Below are 22074 nucleotides of genomic sequence, written 5' to 3'. Positions count from 1 at the left end.
CAGCAGCACATACATGTAATTCTATGCCAAATAAACAGAGGAAACAAATTTCTAAGCACTGTGGCCAACAGCCACAGTTTATCATCTAGAATGAATTAAAATAGAAAACAATCTTAGGTTTTCAGGCTTCACTGCATCAGTGCATCATCCTTACCTTGGACATGCTGATCAATTCATCTCCTGGCATGGCACAAAGAAGGAGCCAGTGGAGGAGAGACTAAAAAGGATATTCCACTACATTGGTGCTATATGGAAATGAGAAATACAGACCCAGAGCTTGTACTTAAGGTCGAGGAACTGCGTGTCTACCCAGAGCAAGACCAGCCTCCTTCAAGAGGAGGAAGCAGCGGGAAGCACTGGTTTCCTGTAAATCCGCCTCTGCTCAACACGTGCTGGCTCACACTGTTGTCCACTGCTGGTCATCCTGCATGTTTGGGGCAGACTAGAATAAAATTTCTCCCCCACTGGCTGCAAACTACCTGGCTCAGAAGCTAAGGCCAGGCACCAGAAAAGCATTTAAGGCCCTGAATATATCCTGATAGGCAGAGGAATTGAGCACTTAAAAACAATCACATGAAAACTGGCTGGCAGTGAAATTTTCAGTGTCCCAATTATCAGACAAGTTTATTTAAAGGATTTGAAGGTGATGTTGGTGCTGACAACCTAGAGGATCTGTGAACATGAGAAAAGCTGGCATTGCTCTGTGACCAGGAGCTGAATCAACAGGAACACTGTACCAGTTGCTTAAGTGGTCAGTGAAGCAGGCTGAGCCACTTGAGAGAGTCACAGTCTATCCAGAACAAGTTTTCTAGGTGACAGAATGTAGTTTTTGCACTTTATCCTATGCTATCTGTGCAGCGCAAGAGTGCCTAAGGAGACAGGAATAGCAAATATATCATATTTTGGAAGCATGTATATGAGAACATAGACTATGGCACTGCCCAAATACAAGCCTGATGCAACACCACCAGTGCAAGCTTGAGCTTCATGTCTTTGCAGAAAATAAATGTAAACTTTAAGGAAAACTCTACAATCCATCCATATGTCAAAATTCTGTTCCAGATGCTCCAGCAAAGCTATATTTAGCAGCTACAGTTGCATGCATCTTAATTCAGTGAGGGGTTTGGGAGCCTCTCTGTGCCCACTCTACTTGGAAGATGTCCTTCCTTTATTCATTCATCCCACTGTTTTCTGCTCGTCATGACAAATGCTTTGGTACTACCTCTCCCCAGAATTTCTCTGTCCATGAAGCCAAAACACTTACAGTTAAAATATGCAATGTCACAACCTAAAGCTTTCCTGACCCTGCTGACCCAACTTACTTTCCATCCCTGATCTCAGTCTACCACTTTCAACATATTTCTTCCATGTTGTAGAATTACTATAATGTCCTACAAAACCCTACTAACTAGGACAGAGAGCTCCCCATATGATGGTGGGAAGAGACACACTCCCCACACACATAGAGGTAAAGACCTCAGATTTCCAAAAGCATCAGGAGCCACAGATCTGATAATCACTAATCTGGTAATCCTGGCAGCACAAGGATGTAAAAGGTTGACTGGCTGTAATCAGAATATTGATGATTACATGATCCATATGAACTCTGGATGTTGCTGTATTTGCAAAACATTTTAGAAAAACAAAAGCCACTGTTCACTGTCAGCACAAAGATGCAAAAGGTTAACTGGTTAAAATCAGAATATTGATGATTACATGATCCATATGAACCCTGGATCTTCCTGTATTTTACAAACATTTTAGAAAAACAATCCCCAGCTACCAAACCTCTCCCAGCTGTGTACTTAATTGACAAGGCATATAATTTCAGCAGAGGGTGAAAAAAGGATATTTATATTTTGGGGGGAGTAGAAAAGAGAAGGTGGTTAAAAGCTTTCTTTCAGCAGTAATAACATGAAACAAACAATAGACTTTCACGTCTTCCAAACAAAAACCTGAAACTTCCTTCAGCTCCAACACATGGCTTTTGTTAATTACTGTGATTCTTTTAACCCTGGTTTCTGGTGGTTCTGCAGCATGACAAGAAGACTGAAAAAAACAATACAGTGTTCTGATATGGAAAGCATGTAGTTCCCACAGCTTCTCAGTGCATTAAATAAGGATTGCATGCATTGAACTTCTTCACTCAGCAGTAAATTTAAGTTACCATCATGGCCAGCACAAATACCCATATAGGCTTTCAATTCCCACATAACTTTGCCTTTTAGGGCAGAAGTGGGAGACAACTTTGCCACATCCATTTGTACCACTTACCTCTCCAGTACGTCACTTCCACCACACTTGGCGTACCTGCTCACTTAGTTAAATCCAGGAGTTATGTATGAATCCTTCCCAAGCTGACCTGATCCTCTAGGCAAAACTCAGTTCCTGACTTGCCCAAGCCACAATGTAATTTGAAAATGTGTCAGTATTCAATGGGCACACAGATGATGGCATTAAGGGCTGGACACACCCCTGTTGCACTGAGGTGTACCCTTTATTTTCATAATATTGCAAATATGTTCCTTTACTGCTTTGTTATTGACACATCTAATCCCCATACTTCTTTACAAAGGAAAGGCACTCTCATGAGGACTGCAGCTTCTGTGCTGACTGCTCACACACCCTCTGTGACAGTACACTGTCACACTTCCAGGTGTCTGCTTTCAGTCTAAGAGTTCATTGACCACCAGCTGCCAGTGTGAAAAGAAACACAAGGAAGTAATGATGAAGTTGTCCCCTTTGGTGGAGCAACAGGTACTGCTCCCGTTTGTCTCACTTATCACAGCTCGTGCAGACAGATGTGCTCTCTTGGCTGACCTTGGCTCTCCCTGCCTTTCAGACCCAGGTCTTTTTTCTTGGGTTATTTTAGACTCTTAATTCTACCTGCATGGTCCAACATCTTTGCACCTGTATTTATCAACAACTTCCCTCAGGGTATTTTTTTCCCCCCACAGATTTCACATTTAATCAAAATTCATGCTCCTTTTCAGTTTTCCTTATTTTCCTTTTTTTTCAATCGGAGATACCGTTTCCCTTCTGAACTTGCAATGATGGGTCAGCAGCCTCCAATCACTCTCTATCACTCTATCATATCTATTTTTCAATTACAGCTTTAATTTCTCTTTATGCTTTCCAGGGAAAAAAAAAAATATAGGGGAAAAAAAGTTCTCATATTTCATTTGTTGTGTGGCATTAAGTGCTTCTTAAATTTTGGTAGGACAATTTCATGGCCTCCTTTTCCTGAATTAATTAAAAACCCATAAACACACAAAAAACATTCTATAGTTAGAAAAAAGGCAATTTCCTGTTTGTGTTAATTTTCCCTGGCACCAGCTATGGTCAGGCAAAGTGAAGTGCTGCTTCAGTCTCTTCTGGTTGCTTTCCACAGCCTGTGTCAGCCCTTCTGGACTCTTTGTTGTTGTTCTATTTTCCACTTGATTAGTTTTGGATATTCTTCATTTCTTTTTACCCAGGTACTCTGCACTGTTCAATAATCAACTGGGGCTCAGAGTATTTGAGCACTCATGCAGGTCAAACCTCTCAGCTTAACAGGACATACTTCTTCCCTGTGTTTTCAGGACCTATAGCAGAAATTATTTAAAGTTCAAATTCCCAGTTCTTCACTTACAGGGAATTGGGGGTATAAGCTACAAATAAATTATCCCCTCTCACCATAGAACACTTTTGTACCTACAGACTCTATGAACTGTCTCTCCATTGCTTACATGTCTGCAAAGACAATCTACCTGCTTTATGGCTACTGACACTTTGATCAAGAGCTCTGGGTATTTCAATATCCACAATGAAAAGCTGCTTTGACAGGTCTTGAATAGGGAAGTGATGTTTTCTCACAAACTAAATTCTGCCTTATTTAAGACAGACAGAAGCGAGGTGGATCGAGGCAATCCCAGGTACAGGCTGGGCAGAGAACGGTTTGAAAGCAGACCAGAGGAGAAGGGCTTGAGGGAGCTGGTGGATGAGAAGCTTTAGATGAGCTGGCCATGGCACTCAGTCCTGAGAGCCAAACGTGTCCTGGGCTGCATCCAGAGCCCCGTGGGCAGCAGGGGAGGGAGGGGATTCTGCCCCTCTGCTCTGCTCTGCTGAGACCCAGCTGGAGCATCCAGAGCTGGGGTCCCTGCACAGGAGGGACAGGGACCTGCTGGAGTGAGCACAGAGGAGGCCGCCAAGATGATCAGAGGGATGGAACACCTCTGCTGTGAGGACAGGCTGAGACAGTGGGGATTGTTCAGCCTGGAGAAGGGAAGGCTCTGGGGAGATCTTAGAGCAAATTTCAGTTCTTAGGCTACAAGAGAGCTTGAGAGGTACTTTTGGCAAGGCATGCAATACCAGGACAAGAGTGAATAGCTTCACACTGAAAGAGAGCAGGCTTATATTAGACATTAGGAAGAAATTCTTTACTGTGAGGGTGGTGAGACACTGGCATGTGCTACCCAGAGTGCCCCATGTCTGGAAATGCTCAAGGCCAGGCTGGATGGGGCTCTGAGCAACCCAGTCTAGTGAAATGTGTTCCTGCTCATGGCAGGGGATTTGGAACAGGATGATATTTAAGGTCCCTTCCAACCCAAACCATTCCACCATTCAATGATTTGGCTTGAGAGCACAATTGCAAAGCTCCTCCTGCAGGAGGGGTAAGTCGCCATGAGCTCCAACATGTGGACTTTGCAAAGGTTCGTTGAGGGCTGTACTGCAAACCGGGGCAGAAGTGAGGCATTTCCCACCTGCCTTGAGTGGCAGAATGAGAAAAGGCATGGCATAATTGGACGAATACAGAACAGATGCTGTGGATGGAAAACACGTCTCGTTTCCTGGCCCTGTTCCTCTGGACAAAGCTATATGATACATCAGATTCAATGATAAATATGAGTTAGAATATACTTGGTGTCTCTGCTCCTATCATTTAATTCCCAGACTCTGTGAAATGATCCATGTTAAATACAATCATTTTTGGAAGGGTTATTTTAATCCAGATCATGGGGTGTAGTTCAGTACAGACTGAAATTCCTGCCCAAGCAGTGGTCATATCAGATCTGAGGGGCAGTGAATTGTGCTGTAGGATGAGAAGCAAGCACCAATAAATGAGGGAAATTAGTCAGAGGAACAAGATTTCTCCAGTCACGTTTTCCACTGAATATCTTGTGGTATGTATACACACAAAAAAATTTTAAACAACCCTGTGCAGGTATAAATTCAGAAAACGTATCCTGCTTCCACTCACCTTTTCAGGTCAAGTCAGTTTTTGCACAAAAGTTTAGTGTTTTTAAAATTTGTGTTTAGATGATGTAACGATCACAAATACCCACTGATCTTAGAATTCTATTACTTTTCAGGCTAAAGTACTAAATATCCAGCCAATAGCAACATATGGGAAAATAGATCCCAAGCACTGGGCATCAAGGCAAAAAAGGTTGAAAACTTCCTGTTTTCACTGCTCATTGCTCTTAGTGGGGTAATGATGATAAATACGAGATCTCAGTCCCTAAATTTTGAATATGTATCACTTTACACTTGTGGATTTGGAGGCACATCTGAGAAAATACTAAGGATTTAAAATACATCAGGTCCTCAAACTCCCTGTTTTATCCATGCCTTTATTGCCACATCTCATATGCTGGAGCTGGACAGTCACATCCACTCACAGGTGTTGTAAAAGAAGGACACCACAGTGCAGTGTTTGCCAAGGCTCTGGCAAGAGCAGCATAAAGGCCTGGCATGCCTGGCACAAACTGACCTTGCCATGTGCCACACAAAGGCATGTTTGGCCAAGGGACCCCTCTGAGCTACAGCTGTACTAACTGTTTCAGTCAAATTTGTCAAATTTTGGTTCCAAAGAGAACAATGGATTTGCTTTTCCCTACCAAAAGCAGACTAAATAATTTCAGCCATTAGAATTAATTAGTACTAATCATCTTTCAGCACTGAAATACTATTACTATTTGCATTTCTCCACCCCTCCTTACATCCTCTTGTGTTTGAATACCTCAAGAGCAAAACAGGGAATAGCATGTGTTGTACCACTCCCTGCTTTGCAAACACAGAAAGTGAGCTGCACGGTGGACAACCAGAATGTGTGTTTTGAATCCAAAAACTACTCTTTTTCAGAACTGAAATCAGATTTGGCAGAATTAAAACCTGGAATAAGTTTAAGGCACTGTAAGTGGTCACTCCTGGCATGAGGGTTTATGAGAGTAATGTAGCCTCCCGTTTAAACCTACTAACTCCGTGTAAAGAGTTTGAAAGTATCCCTGAAACCTCCCTGCTTTTTCCATACCTGAAGAGGTATCCTGGATGAGGTGAGCAAGCCCTACAGTAATTTTCTGGTGCTTTTCCAATCCATACATAGAGAAACCCAAGAAATTCTGCGTTCCCACCCCTACACTCCAATGTGCCAATGCAATTAGCTGTAATTGCTGGGAAACAGGCTCAGTCTGTTATCTGCCACGTCTTCAAGTAATGATCCAACATCCTCCATCTGTCTTCATTAAAGCACTCTTTAAACTGACACCAGGATGGCAGTCAAAAAACTGCATTCAGCTCCTCTGGATAAGTTAGTTGCGACGACGCTCAAGTTACGGATCAACAGCTGTGGCGGAGCGGGTTCCCAAAGAGAAACGCAGTCTGATCCCTCTGAAACAAACAATAGCAGCTTCCCCGGGCGGCTGCTGCTGCTGCTGCTGCTGCTTGGAATCGTGCACAGCTCAGCTCACTCCACCCAGACGTCTCTCAGCTCGCCCGTAGGAAAAGCTCAACCCCGAGCGCTTTGATTAAGCTCCGCAAAACTCTCGCGTCTGGAAAAAAAAACCCCACGGCTTTCTGCCCCTTTTTCCCACCCCCCCCCCCCCCCCCCCCCAAAAAAAAAAACTGTCAGGAAAAACAAGAGAGCGGAAGGAAAGCTTTAAATCTTACCCTTGAAGGCTTGTAAAAGTCACAGCAACAAAGTTGCTGCCCTCCATAGCACTCCGGTACACTCCTCTCTTCTCGTTTACACGCAGCTTTATCCCCTCCCAAGACCGACAGCTTCGCCCGCAGTGGCAGCGCCAGGACATTCACCTAAGGACGCAAACCTTATCTGCGCTGCGAGATGGGCATCGCGTGTCCTCTCCGGCACCCTTAAAATCCGTCGCTGACTCGCTCTGACATACAATGTCCCGGCAACTACACTTACTCCAAGTTCCCTACTTCTTACTTCAGTCACTGGGTTTGGCTCCTTGCCGAATTCTTTTTTTTTTTTTTTTTTCCTCCCCTTTTCTTTTTTTATATTCTGTTTCCTGTAGAGAGGGAGAGTGTAGTAGCTCCCTTAAAAATAAAACTCTTCACTGCTACAAACTATGAAAGAGTAAAGCAGAAAAGCACAGGACCTAGGATTGGGGAACCCAAATTAACTCCAGAGGCAACAGCTGCTCACTCTACCTACCTCCTGCCGACGCGGAAGCTTTCAAAAAGAAAGCAAGTGAGTAAAGAGTAAAACATATCAAATTGCTTTCAAAAAGGATGAACTTGGGAAGAGATCCATTTCCTAGCAGCAGCCCCTCTCTCTGTGTGCGTAACACTGGAGCTGGTCAGGACTCCTTAAACACAGAGACACAGTCCTACAAGCTGATCCCAAGGCTCCACCTCACCCACTTTCCAAAGTTACGAGTAGCAAAAACTGTGCAGAGAAAAGCCTCATAGAGCACAATTGCATAACTCAACGACCGAGCTTCCTCCAGCCACCCAGAGGATTGCTTTGGCGCCGAATTGCTTGCTCATCCCGAGAGCATGACCTTCCCTTGCCCTCTGGGACACTTGCCTGACTGCACTGACCCTCCTCATGAGAGCCCCCCAGCACTCTCTTGAGCCTTCCAACCTTCCCACCCCATTTTCCCACCTTCAACAAACCAAACATTCCCCTTTTCTCCCAAGCTGTGGGACCCTTCACTGTACAGTGTCCTCCTGTATGCCAGTGCCCTGTCATTTCACCTGCCAGCTGCTCTAATCTCCAGACCAAAACTGAGGCAACCACAACTTCAATCCACTTCTAGCTCCCCTATACCTGTGAATTGCAAGTATTTTTAAAGCACCATATTCTTTACATAGTCATGTTCACAGTAATGCCTGCCAGGAGCATCTCCATGTATTGTGACAACACAAGAAACTTTAACCTGTATTTGTGTCTGTTTTTTCCTTCAACTTCAGAATTTTCCTACAGGGAAATTCATTAACACTGTTAAAATTAATTTCACACCTACCCACTTGAATGCATTAATCAGCTGATTAATAATAGTAACACAAGAGTCAAGGCTTTGCCAGAGTATTTTCTACAAAATGAAATCCTCTGTAGTCAAGAGGAAAGGTATGGAGGACTTTGGAGGCTGCAGCGGTAGTGCTCCAGTGCTGGTCATGAAGGCTGAGGAACAGAGTGACAATGAAGAGGACACTAGCACCATAAGCAATTTCTGAAAGAACAAGAGTCTGTGCCCTCTGCTGTGACTTCAGGGATATTCCAAGCTACACCAATTTGAGACAATGCTCGCTGAATTAGCTTCCTAATTCTAACATACAAACAAACAGCCGGTATGGGAGGTGCCACATAGGACTGATCTCCTGAAGATTCAGGTCATTTTCAGATGATTATGACCTTGACAACATCAAACTGGAGAAGAAATTCCCTCTGCACTAGCCATTTTTCATTTTCTCACCACCTACACCTCATTTCAACAGCAACAGCCCAAGTATCACATTTTTTCCTGCAAGCAAAAGTACAAGGATCTGGATTAATTTCGGTCCTTCTACATATTTCGAGAACCCCTTGGTTTTGCCTCATTCTAGAGTTTTCCTCCTTCTTATAACTTTCATCTGCTTTTCTTCATGACATTTTGATATGTTTGATTACGAGTCATTCTACACTACTCCTACTTTCTTTGCTGCTGACTTTATACTTGTTTGTTACCACTTTGACTTCAGCCACAGTAATTTCTTCCTTCCTAGAGTTAGGTTTGTCTCCTTCCTTTGACACACAAGTGGAACCAACCATAAAGTCACCGTACCTTGTGTCTTATTTGGACTTTAAAATAGCTAAGAGTTTAGTAGGCTGTTTTATGATTTTTCTTGGCACTGAAATACACCTCACATTCATTGGCCATGACTTTTTCCCTCAGCTATGCCTTCCTTATGGACTCCAGTGAACCTACTCATGCAGGGAAGCTTAACACACAGGGAAGCACTCAGAAGGGCAGGAGTGACTCAGGGTTATGAACTCAGCTCCCAGTTCTCTTGCCTTACACTTTGTTCCCTGGATAGCATCTTCCCAATCGCCACACGATTTCCATCCTCCTTTGCAGATTTTCAGACATGTGAGGGAACACTGCTGCCTGCAGTGGCACTTGTCAAAATCTCAGTTCCTGTATAAAGGGTGTCTGGGTGTGTCCTGAAGCCAGCACGGTTTGGGCAGAGATTCAGCTGGACAGATGCAACAGGGCAGCAGTCATTTGCCATGATCCACAGTGGTGGGAAGAAGTTAAATCTGTAGTTTTTCCAGTAAACAAGCTGTCTTCATGGCCAGGTGCCTCCTCCATACCACGCTCCTTCACCTTTGAATCCTCCACTTTCCCAATGCCGACTAGTCATAGAGGGCTAACTAGGGTGGGATGGATTTAAATGCATGCCATTAAGACCTTTTCCAAGGACTTATCTGGATCACCTCCAGTCCTTCAGCCTTTGCAGCATTTCAACTATGATCAAGATGCAAAACTGAAGCCTCACTGTTTTAAAGAAACTCACTCTCCAGATTAGATTTGGTCTTCCTCCAAAGAGCAAAGCTGACAGAGCAGAGGAACATCTCAGGAGCACCCAGAAGCCAAATATATCTGGTGACCTTGTAATGTTTTGAATGTCTTATTATGCCCTTGAGTATCTGGAGTGAACTAGAGGATAGGAGAGAAATAGAAGTGAAGCACATGCTGGAGCAACCCACAATGTAGACTTAAACCAAATGCCAGTCCTTGAGAGAATCTCTCCTTATGAAAGCAATTTTTAAAATTACTGTCATCTTGATGCTTTCCCAATGATCCAGTATATTTCAAAAGGTGCACTGACGGTTTTTACTTTCCCTTACTCTCTTAAAATTGCAGTCTGCCATTCCTGAACTGCAAGGTTTGAAGCTTGACCTGCTTTGCCACAGGTGGTACCACGCTGCAGATGAGTGATGGTACCACTCTCTGATGAGTTACGCTGGGCTCATCCCCCACACCCAGAGCCAATGCAGTCTCCAGGGATCATTTCCACCTACCCAGTCTCATCTCCATCTCCCAGAACAGCACAAGTGCATTGCTCACTTCCTACCCATGCCAGTCACTGTTCCAGAAAAGCCTTTCTATGTGGCACTGGAGGGCTTCCTCACAAACCCCCAAGGGTTAGCTTTAGATGGCTAAATCTCCTGCCACAGCCTATGCTTTCCTTGTCCCAGCTTTCTCCACTAGTCCTGACCAGTGAGGAGCTCCTTGTGTAGGGGAGGGGTAAGTAGCCTACTTCATGTGGGGCACCTGGAACACCTGTTATGAGCACTTGCAATGGGTCCAAGTGGTCAGATGGCCATTTTCCTATGAGAGACTTTCTGCATCCTCTTTCTGTCAAAAGTCAGAATAGGATGCATAAGAAGTACAGGACTGAAAAGAACAAATCAGGACATTACTGTCCACACCTTGGATATGAGAGAACTGTTTAAAAAAATATGCTATAAGGAGAACATCCAAGTTGTAAATTCCTGTTGTCCAGGAAAAACCAGCACAATCATAAGGTGAACAACAAACAACCAAGGGTCCCAAAATACGCTGTATCACATGTGAAGTGCACTGAGAGTATCCTTGATCCCTGTGGAGGATGTGGCAGATCAAACTGTCCTACTAGCAGAATACACACCACAGCTCTGCAGAGGAAAGGAAAACTAAACCCTACATGTTCCTGTTATCATGACCTGCCTGTGGGTGGAAAATGAAATGGGAGAGGAAGGTAATGTCAGTTGTTCTAGGGCTGTCCTTGCCTTTTGGGAGGAGCTACTCTGCTCAACTCATTTTACCACTCCTCCAAAGAATTCCAAATTAGCCCAATTTGAAGGGATGCTCTGGATTCCTACCTGTATGCATCCCTCTCTCTGGGTATAATCTGAGGTGCAGCTCTAGCACTGCAGGTTCATACAGAAGTATTCCCATGCTTCACCAGTTACTCCAGAAGCTGTGAGCTGTCCCAGTACATGCCATATTAGAACAGTCAGAAAATAGCTTCTGTGAGTGTGTGTGGAATAACCTGAGTGATACTGATCAGGATATGGTGGTGTGCCGCTTACCTTCAGCAGGGAAGGATGGGTGTGTGGATAGAGATGCCTTTTTGCCTTTTCTTCATCAATGCCCCTTGCCCACTATGCCAAGCCCTTAACAAACAGTGGCCTGCTAAGGAAAATCATTAGAAATCAAAAAAGGGCCAGACTCTTGTCTTTAAAAGAAAGCAACAATTTGCTCTGGCAACTATTGATCTCATCTTCCTAACACCAACCCCTACAAATGTGATACCATCTGATGTTTTAAAATAGAAATTGAAATAATGTCTCTCAGACGTCACCTTTGCAGCCTTTACAAGATGAAGCAGAGACATTTTGGTCAAAAAACCCAGGTTCAGACACTCAGATTACACTGAAGAGCAGAAAAAAGTGCAAAAGACAATCAATTCTGCAGGGAACAAGATGCAAGGCTACATTATTTCTGAGTTCACCTCCCACCAGATTTGGGATCTTGTGTTTACAAACTCCCTCCTGGCCAAAAGTTTCAATGCTCTGGTAGGGAAGATGCTGTTGCAAGAGAAAAATCTCCTATGTACCTGAAATATTCTCTGTGATCCTGTGAGAAACTGAGTGATTTGATGGACACAGACATTGGTGGGAGCTGATGGAGATACTCCTGTCTCAGTATTACATTCCTGGAATAAAAATCTGTGTCTCTGCCTTTGCCCAGGACACTGCACGTGCCAGGCTGCACCGGCAAAGGGTGGGGATTAATCAGCTGCTGCAGCAAACACCAGAGGTGTCCACACTGCATTTAACACATATTTCTTAATAATCACCAGTGAAAACGAGGGGAATCCCAGGGGGATGCTTGGGAGCGCTCGTTAAAAGCTAATCACTCGAACGTGAATAGAAAAAAAATCAATAGCTGAGGGCAAAGCGGCAGCCCATCTCATTAGAACCTCTAACAAGAGTGCCCTTTTTAAGAGGGGTGTTGCACAAGGCTGCTATTGGCAAGGCAGCAGCTGCCACAAACACATATGCCGTGTGTGGTGACACTTCAGACGCTGTCACTTGCCCACTCCTCAGATGCACATCAAAAAACGCAGCTCAAACCGCTGACCAACTAGAATACCCCTCGATGGGACCCCGTGGTTGAACACACAGAGGAAATCCAACCCATGCCAAGCCTCCACATTTTACAGAGACTTCCACAATCTTCCACACTTTTCTGTAGCAGGTATGTGTGGAAAGGATGGAAAGTCCCTGGATCTGCATGGAGTCGATCACTTCTGCATTCCCTACAGCATCGGCCAAGAGATATGGGATTTACTTCTTTAAGTTCTTCATGGTTTCATTACATATTGCTCTGAAGATCAGTTATCCATCCCATGAAAGACTTAGTGGTGTTCTGAGAGAAGTCACAGTTAGCATGTTGCATCCATTATGCTCATAAGCATTTTAACCTCAATTCCAGAGTGACCATACTGTATGCATGTGTATCTCTACTGTTTCTTTTCTAGGTTACAATTATATCTATCCTGTCAGGAAAAGTATGGAGACAACTTGCTGTCCGCCACAAAATTACTCCTAGTATCAAAATTACTCCTAGTATCTACCTTTTTTTAATATATATATATTTTAGTATTATTTACTGAATTACATGTTCAAGGCTTGACTAGATTAACCTGGTGGAAGGCATTCTGTCCAGCAGGAGGTTGGAGATAATATGATCTTTAAGGTCCCTTCAACCCAAATAATTCTATAATTCTGTGTTTAGGTCTTTACTATATTACAGTTTTTGATGGCTATATCATGATAAACTGGCCCACTTCAGAGAGGTCACAGGGCCTTGAGGGTGACCCAGTGATGTTCACTTTAGGGATGTGCACCCGGACCAGCATTCCATTGAGCCATGATCTCAAAATGGGATGAGAGCACACAGGAGCATAATACTGTAGTGCTACAATAATTTGTAGTGTTGATGATTGGGACTGATTTGGCTCCTTAACCTGTCAGAACTCAAGTTCTGTGAACTTTGAGAAGAACAAGGAAGCCCCTGCCTGGTGGCAAAAGAGCATGGTCTGGAAAAAAAATAGCCATCATATAAAACAAGGCCCAGGGAGTGATAAGAAAGAACTTGGGTTCCCTCTGGAACATCAAACTTTAGGTAATTAACCAAAGATCTAAAATGTCTGTGCCAATACCATATGACATAAATAAGCATAAAACAATTAATTTCCCTGGATATTTCCCCAACAAAACCACATGACATTTTAATCAACAGTTTGCACTTCAATTGCAGCACCACCTTGGCAGTAAATAAGCCATATATATTCACAGCTCTGCCAGCATGGCCAAAGCACATGCCAGATCCCAGCACTGCTAGCCTTTGCTTTTATTCAGTGCAAGCTTAATTTATGTTATATTGTTCCTGCATCTGTTCTCCAGGAATTTAACAGAATGCATGTTCCTTTGCACTTGCTTGGCTGACAGCAGAGACATGTATTATTCCCATCTCCATGCACATGGACAGTCAGTGTTTAAGCAGTGAATTCCTGTTAACTGAGATAGAAGTTGTGCATGTGAATCTCTGCAGCCTTATGAAGGAGAGGAACAACCTGCTGGGTGTTTGGGACCTTCAGGATGTGATGGCAGAGTTAAGGAGGACATGCCCTTCACCCAGCAGTTAGGAGAACCCAATGAAGAAAGCAGCAGCTAAGCTAGTGAGAAATGTGCAGTGCACACAGCCACAAGGATGCTGGGTGTGTAACTCATTTGAGGTTAACCACTGTCATTTCTGCTGCTGGGATATGATGCAGGATCACAGAAGATCCTTTTAAAAACTAGGAGATACATAAAAAGGGAGGTAGGTATTTAAACACCCTATTCCCAGTGTTACCATTTGTCATTTTGATTTGTCATTTCTGATTTTCATATGCTGTTTATAGGTTAAATAAATTGTGGGCCCCATAAGAAGAGACAGCATTTCCTGTTCCTGATAGAGTGATCAAGGTCTTGTTGGTGTATATTCAAAAGGCAATGACATGCAGCCTCAAGCTGGCAATGTGCTAATAAAGATACACACCAAAAAAAATCCATAATCAAAGACTCTGGGACTAATGAGAATGAAGTAAGGTTCCAGCAGTACAGTGCAGCACCAAATGCCTAGTCAGGAGAAATGAAGAAAGTAGTTTTCTTAATAAGGAAGTAAAAAAACCCACAAAACCCATGGTCCTTTATCTTGGTGTGGCACTGAAGCATAAAAGCTCAACCATTTTTGGTGCCTCTTCCCCACAAGGAGATTGATAATCTTTGGATAATCACAGGATTTCCCAGTTTAAAATAATATAAAGAGAGGTGGAAACTGCATGAGGATTAGTACAGAAATAGAGAAAATGTGGCAGTCTCTAGAGTGTGTTTTGTTATTTTAGGTTCCTTTTTGTGCTGTGTTCCATTATTTCCAAATTTGCATTTTTTAACTTTCTTAGCAGCCTTTTAACACATAAAGGGAACCTACAAGAACACTGAAGAGGAACTTTTGACAAAAACATGCAGTGATAGAAAAAGTGGGAATGGCTTTAAATTGAAAGGGAGTAGGTTTAGATTAGGTATTAGAAAGAATTATTACTGTGAGGGTGGTGAGACACTGGCATGGACTGCCCAGAGAAGCTGTGGATGTCCCATCCCTGCAAGTGTTCAAAGCCAAGCTGGATGGGGCTTTGACCAACCTGGTCTGATGGAAGGTGTGCCTGCCCATGGGAGGGGGCCTGGAAAGATATGATTTCACTGTCCTTCTAGTCTAAACCCTTCTCTGATTCTATGAGTCTAACCTTGAACCTTGGCAAAGACATGTTCCTCATTCCTGATGTGTCGCATCTCAAAAGCAGAGCTCTGCAATGCTCTGCCTGTGCCCAGCTCCACACTGGGCAGCTGTGTCCCCTTGCCCAGCTGTCCATGTAACTGCTTAGGCTGGTTTGACAGCAAAGATTCACAGGGCTTGAGTTAAGCAGAAATGCATTCTAAGGACTGTTAGTATCTGGCCAAGTTCCCTGGGTGAAGCCAAGTACTAGAAAGCACATGTAATCCCTAAAGACTTTGTAAAGATGGTGTAATCAGAACAGAATAAATGCTTTGTGTCAGTAAATGAAAGTCATAATTTCTCTTAGAAAAGCAAGACTGGATTAGCTCTGGGGATGGCACAGAGATGTAAACAGGTCAGACAGAGGTCTGAGTGTTTCTTTGAATGCCATCTGCATAACAGGTGGTGTCTGCCCAGGCAAGGAATTGAATTTTTTCTTACAATCAGATTGCTGTTTTGGCTATAGGAGAAAAAAACAGCATTAAACACAAAGGGGATAGTCAAAGGCAGTCTCCCAAGTGAGTTTGCAGAGCATATTTGGGAAGAGCATATTTATACTAGTCCAGCAAAAACATGCTGAGAAAAAATGCTGTTTGTAAACCAAAGAAAAGTACATTTGCCTGGGCCAGTCGACTTGCAGTACAACTTTGTAGCAAGGGTCAATCAGAAATAAAACTGGTGGCAATCCAGAGATTTAATTATCATTGCTCTGGCAAGCACACAAAGTCAAAAGTAGTGCCTGGTGTCCAGCTGTAGCTAGAAAATCTCTCTAGCATGTGGTGAAGTTATGCTTCATACAGCTATACCTTGAGACTCCCAAAAATGCCTGGGACATGAGGCAACCACACCAGTGAGGCATGAAATTTAAATAGACCAAAGTGTATATTGCTTCATTAATCAATATCTGATGTAGTGGAAAGTTTTTGGATGAATAGTTTCTTAGAAACTTGTTTCAGTCTGCAACTGATGTTGCAAGTTTTCTACAATTTTGTTAAGGTTTTGAGTTTTGTTTCAAGTCTTTTGCTTGTTAATGAAAGAAGAGGCCTCCATGGAAGTTCTTACATCACGTGAAGAGTCAAAGGAAAAAGAAATGAATGCACTTATGGAGCTTTGAAGGCCAGGCAGCAGAGGCAAAAGAATTCACTTTAGGAACATACCAGGATGAAGAGAAACAGCCCTAGAATTAGAAATAAATTCAAAGACAAACCAAATTGCTTGATGGATATAGTAGTAAGGAAAAACACTGGAAACCATTGAATTTAATGTGGGATGCCTGTGGAGCCTGGAGGTTCCTGAAAGGTACCTGGGAAGTCTGACACAGGCATTGAGGCATCAATTGATCTTGCAGCAGGTAGAGCTGGAGAGAATGTTAATTGGAGTAGTCATGGTTTTCAGTCCCACAAATAAATACAAATCAGCATCAGTTCCAGTTAATGCCCACATAACAGTTCCTACAAATTCAGCAGCTCGGGAAGAGATGCACTTTGGTTTGGGTGGCTTTGCTGTGGGGGAACAGCCTTTAGGATACAGCCTTCCCAATCAGTGCAAAGACAGAGCCTTTGGGGGAAAAAAAATCACTCAGAGGATATGGCTGGAAGGGTGGAGGGGTCTAGAAGACAAGGGAGAGCAATCCTAATTGGAATGTAAAATATCATTCTCTTGCAAACATGCATAAGTTAAGCAAAACCATTATTCTGACTCCCCTCACACCTGTATCTTTTGTATTCCTTTAAAGCCAAATTTGTACATTTAAGATGGGAAAGTAAACAAAGTCTTGTTTGTCCAAGAAGTGAAATGGCTGGTAGGGAACACATTTGGAACATTTCACCAGTATAAACTGCACATTGCAGCTCTTACTGAAGGGCAGGGGAAAGCAAGTGGAGGTCTAAATGTTAAAATTGTGGGTAATCCAGATTCCCACTGAAATTGCTACCTGCAGTAGCTGCACATCCCAGTAAACTCAGACCCACCAAAACAACAGAGCAGGAAGGAAGTAGTGTATGAAAGAGTAACACTGAAGGAACACTCCTAACCTGTGGAGGCAGGGAGGGAGCTGCACAGGCACCTGGAGTGAGTCAGGAAAAGGGAAAAGGCCTCTTGTTTATCTATGGATCACAGCCCTGTCTGCAACCCTTTCACTGCTCCTGCTTGGAGTGTGGCACTGGGAGCACTGGCAGAATCAGAACATTCCACCTTTAAATCGTGAAAATCACCTTTAAATATTTAAATATAGATATAGATTAGGTACAGATCTACAGACAGTAGAGCAGAACTCACCTCTGACTTTCCTGCTGCGTGAGTCTCAGGTTTTCCCTCTTACCTCTACACCACTTTACACGTGTGCAAGGACCTAAATCCTGCTCCTCCTGCAGCCAGTGCAAACCTTTATGGGTCCCAGACTGGGCCTATGAGTGTAAGGGGCCGGACAGCTACCCAGACTAAACACCGCCAATCTAACTGTGTAGAAGGTGAGTCCTGAGCGTCCCTCTAGCACAGACAGCCGACTGCCTGGTCATAACCCAGGCATCTGTCTTCTCTGATAGAGACAATCTATTCCCAGTGAAACTGTCAGGGTTGTTTCCTGGCTGATGTGAAGAGACCTATACTGTCATCAAACAGCATGATTTACTGTGATACCAGCAAATTAGCCTACATCTTTGTTTCCTTCCTCCGAATGATTTTTGTTTTGTTTAAGCCTGCAATAGTGACTTTCAGTAATGCAAAACTGCGTGTAGGTCATGAATAAGCTAACACCTAGAATCAAAGCTAAAGTGCAGTAAGTCACACATTTGACTAAATAAAGATCCACAGGGAGCTTTTATCACAAAGGAAAATAAGCCATCCACTGAAAAGGAAGTAAACAGTTACTTCAGTACTGTGAATTGCAGTGTTACCTTCCTCTGATGCTTTGCAACCAAGTTAATGCTGAGAAATAAAGAGAGTGCCTCTTATCACCAGTAACATGGCTTTAACCTTTGCTTTCAATACTGTTTTTGAAGTAATTTAGTATTTGCAAAGTTAAGTATCACTGCGAGTTTGCTTTAGCTAAAACAAAAAGGTTCCTTCCCCTCATTTAGCTAGATTTCTTTCTGGCTTTCATGGGACTTCTTTTGCCTGTGTCAGGATAACTGAATAATCATGGGCAGAGAGAGAAGAGCAATGTTTTGTGGTGAAAATCCTCCTTGAATACATGCTAAAGTGTCTTACTCCTGGGATGAGAATCAAAATAGTGCCAGACATCAGGAAACACTGGAGGACTTAGTATATCAGGTAAGCAAGGATTTGGAGGTGAAGGGATGATTTTTCTCAGCAATACAGAAGATACTTTGAATGTGTTTCCTCTAGGAAAAACTTTGCAAAGTCTTTGGGCATCCATGAGTTGACTTTGCAGTGTGTCACATACTGGCTTAATGAAACAAAAATAACTATGCTAAGAAAAGACTGTCCAGGACAAACCTAACACTGTTATTTCTATATAAGGGTCTTAAACAAGTGGTGCAAATACTTCATCCCAGTCTCATACCCTCCAGTTTTAAAGGCAGTGACACCATTTATCACTTAGCACACGACAGGCCCGAAAACAACTTGCTAATTGGCCCATCTACCAGTTTGAGAGAGAGCACATCTCCTGCAGAGACAGTCAGGTCCAATGCAAACCCCTTCACGATGGAGGCCTATATTTCATGTCTTTATTATGAAATTAAAATGCAGTTGCCAATAATGATAACAAGGACAACTTAAAACACCTTTCGCAGAGAAGCCCAGCTCTCCCTTCAGAAATTTACGGAGAGAGAAGAGGGGACTGGATCCAAAGCCAGTAAAATGAATGTGCTTTCCCACCCACCGACTTTGGAGAGATTTACTAGAGCCACACTTCTGTGATCCCAGCTTGCAATAGCTTTGAGTGTTGCTGACACACTGGGGCTGGCACTACAAGCAGAAGGCTTTGACACCAGTCTCATTATTGAAAAATAATATTCACAGATGGAGTAATAGTCCAGTATGCAAAACAACAAAAAAAAATAAAAACAAAAAGCTGAAATCTGGGCTTCTATGCAAGTTTTAACGTTTTTCTCTTAGGAGAAGAAATCAAGGAATTGTCCTACCTGGCTGTTCTGTGTCTCGTGTTCAACCTGGAGCTGTTGATCACGACGAACAGAAGGGATCGCTTTCAGCACCATGCAAAGAGCCGCAGCTTGTTGTAAGCTCCCGGGACGGTTCCCCGGCCGAGCACGCCGAGGCTTCTCCCCAGCTGGGAGGAGAGGCTGGCGAGGGGACAGCACGCTTTCCAGGATCCAAACCCGGCCCAGGAGCTGAGGGATGTCTCGGTGTGCTCCGTGCCCTCGGTAAGGACGGCGAGGGGAAAGGCAAAGTTCCCCAGGCTGGGGGTGGAACGTGGCACCGTGTAGCACTGAGTAAATAAAAACCAAGTGATCGTTGGACTCGGGTGTGACACAGGTATTACAAAGGTTTTTATACCACAGGCAGGACTCTGGATTTCATCTCAGAGAAATGCAGCCTAAAAACCCGGTGGTGCACCCTGCCTGCAGCTAAAGCAACAGCGAGACCTTGAGCTCAACTTTTGGCAGTCAGCAGATTTGTCTTCTTGGACAGCACTCGGAGAATTTCAGTCACAAATATATTCTTTCTTACGGGTCAGACATTTCACTGCCTCCCATAAGGACCTATAAAATGCATGCCACTTCTGTGGGCTAGTTGCTTGTTTGGGGAGTTTATGGGGCCATGTACTACAGGATCTCGATTCGTGTTTCTGGATTCCATTTATGAGGAAAAAAACCACATAGGTTCAGCTTTTGACACAGTTTTTTGTTTCAATGCCCTCTTCAGACTAAATAAAAGGTTTAAAAAGATAAATCTGAGATAGAGAAGGGACAGAACTAATCTAAAAAAGCTATCAAGTACAGCAGTGATAGGATGCAATATGAAAACTTGCAATAAAATTAAATTGTCTAAGTAATGACACTTATCTGCAACACCAGTACTGCATACTTTCTACTGTTTGATAATGCAAACTTCCAGTGTTAATTCTTGTTAATTCATGTTAATCACATGCTGTGATTTGCTCCTTTAAGGTCTTTTTGCCACCTACTTTAAGGGTAAATGATATCTTCTGCCCGAGAAATTCCAAATTAGAGTCAGGTTTAAGTAGATAAAGCTTTTTCCCAAAGAAACTTTTTTTTTTTTTTTTTTTTACATTCTTCACAATATGCTAAGTTATTGAATCAGAAGCCTTTCTAAAAGGTACTTCACACCTCCTTAACCACTTTATCTGTTTGGGGGGGGTTTTTGGTCTGTCTGTTCTTGGTTATTGACAAGAAACTCATCAGTACCCCTGTTCCCTGCAGCCATTTTCAAACTAAATCTATTCTCTGGCCTTCAGAGCAGCAGATGGGATTGCAAACATAGCAGCGAAATACTACAATTTTATTTAAAGATCTCCCAGTAGATAACAGACCATGGTTATGACTAATAGAGTCATGTGAACAAAACCTAAAGAAGAAAGGATAACAGCCCGAGCAACACTGAAATGAGACTCAGATCCCCTCTCACATCTGTGAGAGATCCTGGACAAGTTAGTAAATGCTGATGTGCGTGTCTTTCCTTATTCATAAAAGGAATAACAATTCTTCACTTCATCAACAGACCAAGTAGGAGACACTGCCAGCTACAAGGTATTTAGAGACACACCAGTGATGCCTCAGAACATGAGAATTTCTAAGTCTCTTTCGTGTAACAAAGGCAGAGACTGTCCTAAAGTCCTGTGAAATACAACTTTTTTCTCCCCAAAATGGAAATAATCACATTTCTGTGGGCCACAAATGAATAAACTCTTTTTCTGTTGACTTTCCAGTTATTGCATTGGTTCACGATACTGTTATTGCAACAAGTCTTCTTAAGAGAAAAAGGTGCCAGAGATTGCAGTTGAAATTTGACAGCCTCTCCTGTTAGCAATTTGCCTCCAAGCACTACAGCTATGAGTCAGTGAGCTGATAGGAAAACTTTTACATAGCATTCAGAATTAGACTTGGAGGATACACAAAATTACAATTCTTTCCTGTATGTGCTATGTTGGCCACTTAAGTAAAAATAACTTCAAATTAACAATGGTTAAAATTTGGAGATGAGAGTATAGCCTTGGATTAATGTTTTTGTTGCTGGAAAACTCCCTTTGTTTGGAGTTAAAAAGCTACTGGTTAAGAATGATGCAATTTTTAAGGGAAAAAGAAAGACATGCTGCTGCCTGATAAAAAGCTGTATTACAAGAACTGCTTACATGATCTGCTCTTCCCTTAATGATCCTCAGCAGTTTTCCAGAAGATTTCTTCCAGAGCAGTTCTTTCAAAAGTTGTCCCCTTTGCAAAATACAACGATTTTGGGAGCATTTCCGCTTTCTCCCATCTTGTGGTCTGTGTGTCGCACCAATAACCCCTTTTTCTCCTGCTCTGTGAATTCAGTCTGTTTGTTCAGAGCTAAGGAAGGAGTTTCTTCACCCTCGGTTTCTGCCTTAGAAACATCCTGCTGTGCTGTGGCTTCCTCCTGTAGCTGTTATGTGCTGGGAAAGGGGCATGGCAGTGGACAGACCTCTCGTGATTTTTGTGGATGCTCATCCTGCCAGCAATTAGCACACCAGACATCCTGGGATAAGCAAATTTAGAATGACGTTGTGACAGGAAGTGATGTCTTGGTTTGCCAGGAGTTTTGTGACCCTTTAAAAATTTTGTAGTGAACTATGTTTAATTAGTTTAGGGATGTTTGATAGTGATTTTAGCTGGTTTTGATTTAAATCTGTGTTGGCTGAGTGTCAGTGGAAAACCCTGAGAAATTACCTCAGAGCACCTGCAGAAAGGAACTCCATGGATCAATAGCCCTCAGAGAATTTAATCAATAGCTGAAGAACAAAATTCAGTAAAGAATTGTT

At 43.0% G+C, this 22074-nt stretch overlaps 1 protein-coding gene across 3 annotated transcripts in view; it reads right to left on the bottom strand.

Annotated features, from left to right (window-relative positions):
* The window catches only part of LOC107216205 (phospholipid-transporting ATPase ID-like), an 85692-nt gene extending 66187 nt beyond the window's left edge, over positions 1–19505 (bottom strand). The window contains exon 1 of one of the 3 annotated variants that reach the window (XM_015652928.3): positions 19241–19505. The gene's annotated coding sequence lies outside the window, so the exon portion shown is untranslated. Of the gene's footprint in view, positions 1–154; positions 262–6927; positions 7686–19240 lie in introns of those variants that run through there. The other 2 variants (XM_015652926.3, XM_015652929.2) reach the window with 2 other exon arrangements.
* Between the last annotated feature and the right edge of the window lie 2569 nt (positions 19506–22074).

Source organism: Parus major, chromosome Z (assembly GCF_001522545.3).
Source record: "Parus major isolate Abel chromosome Z, Parus_major1.1, whole genome shotgun sequence".
Taxonomy (NCBI): Eukaryota; Metazoa; Chordata; class Aves; order Passeriformes; family Paridae; genus Parus; species Parus major.
This window is presented reverse-complemented; position numbering and strand designations above follow the sequence as displayed.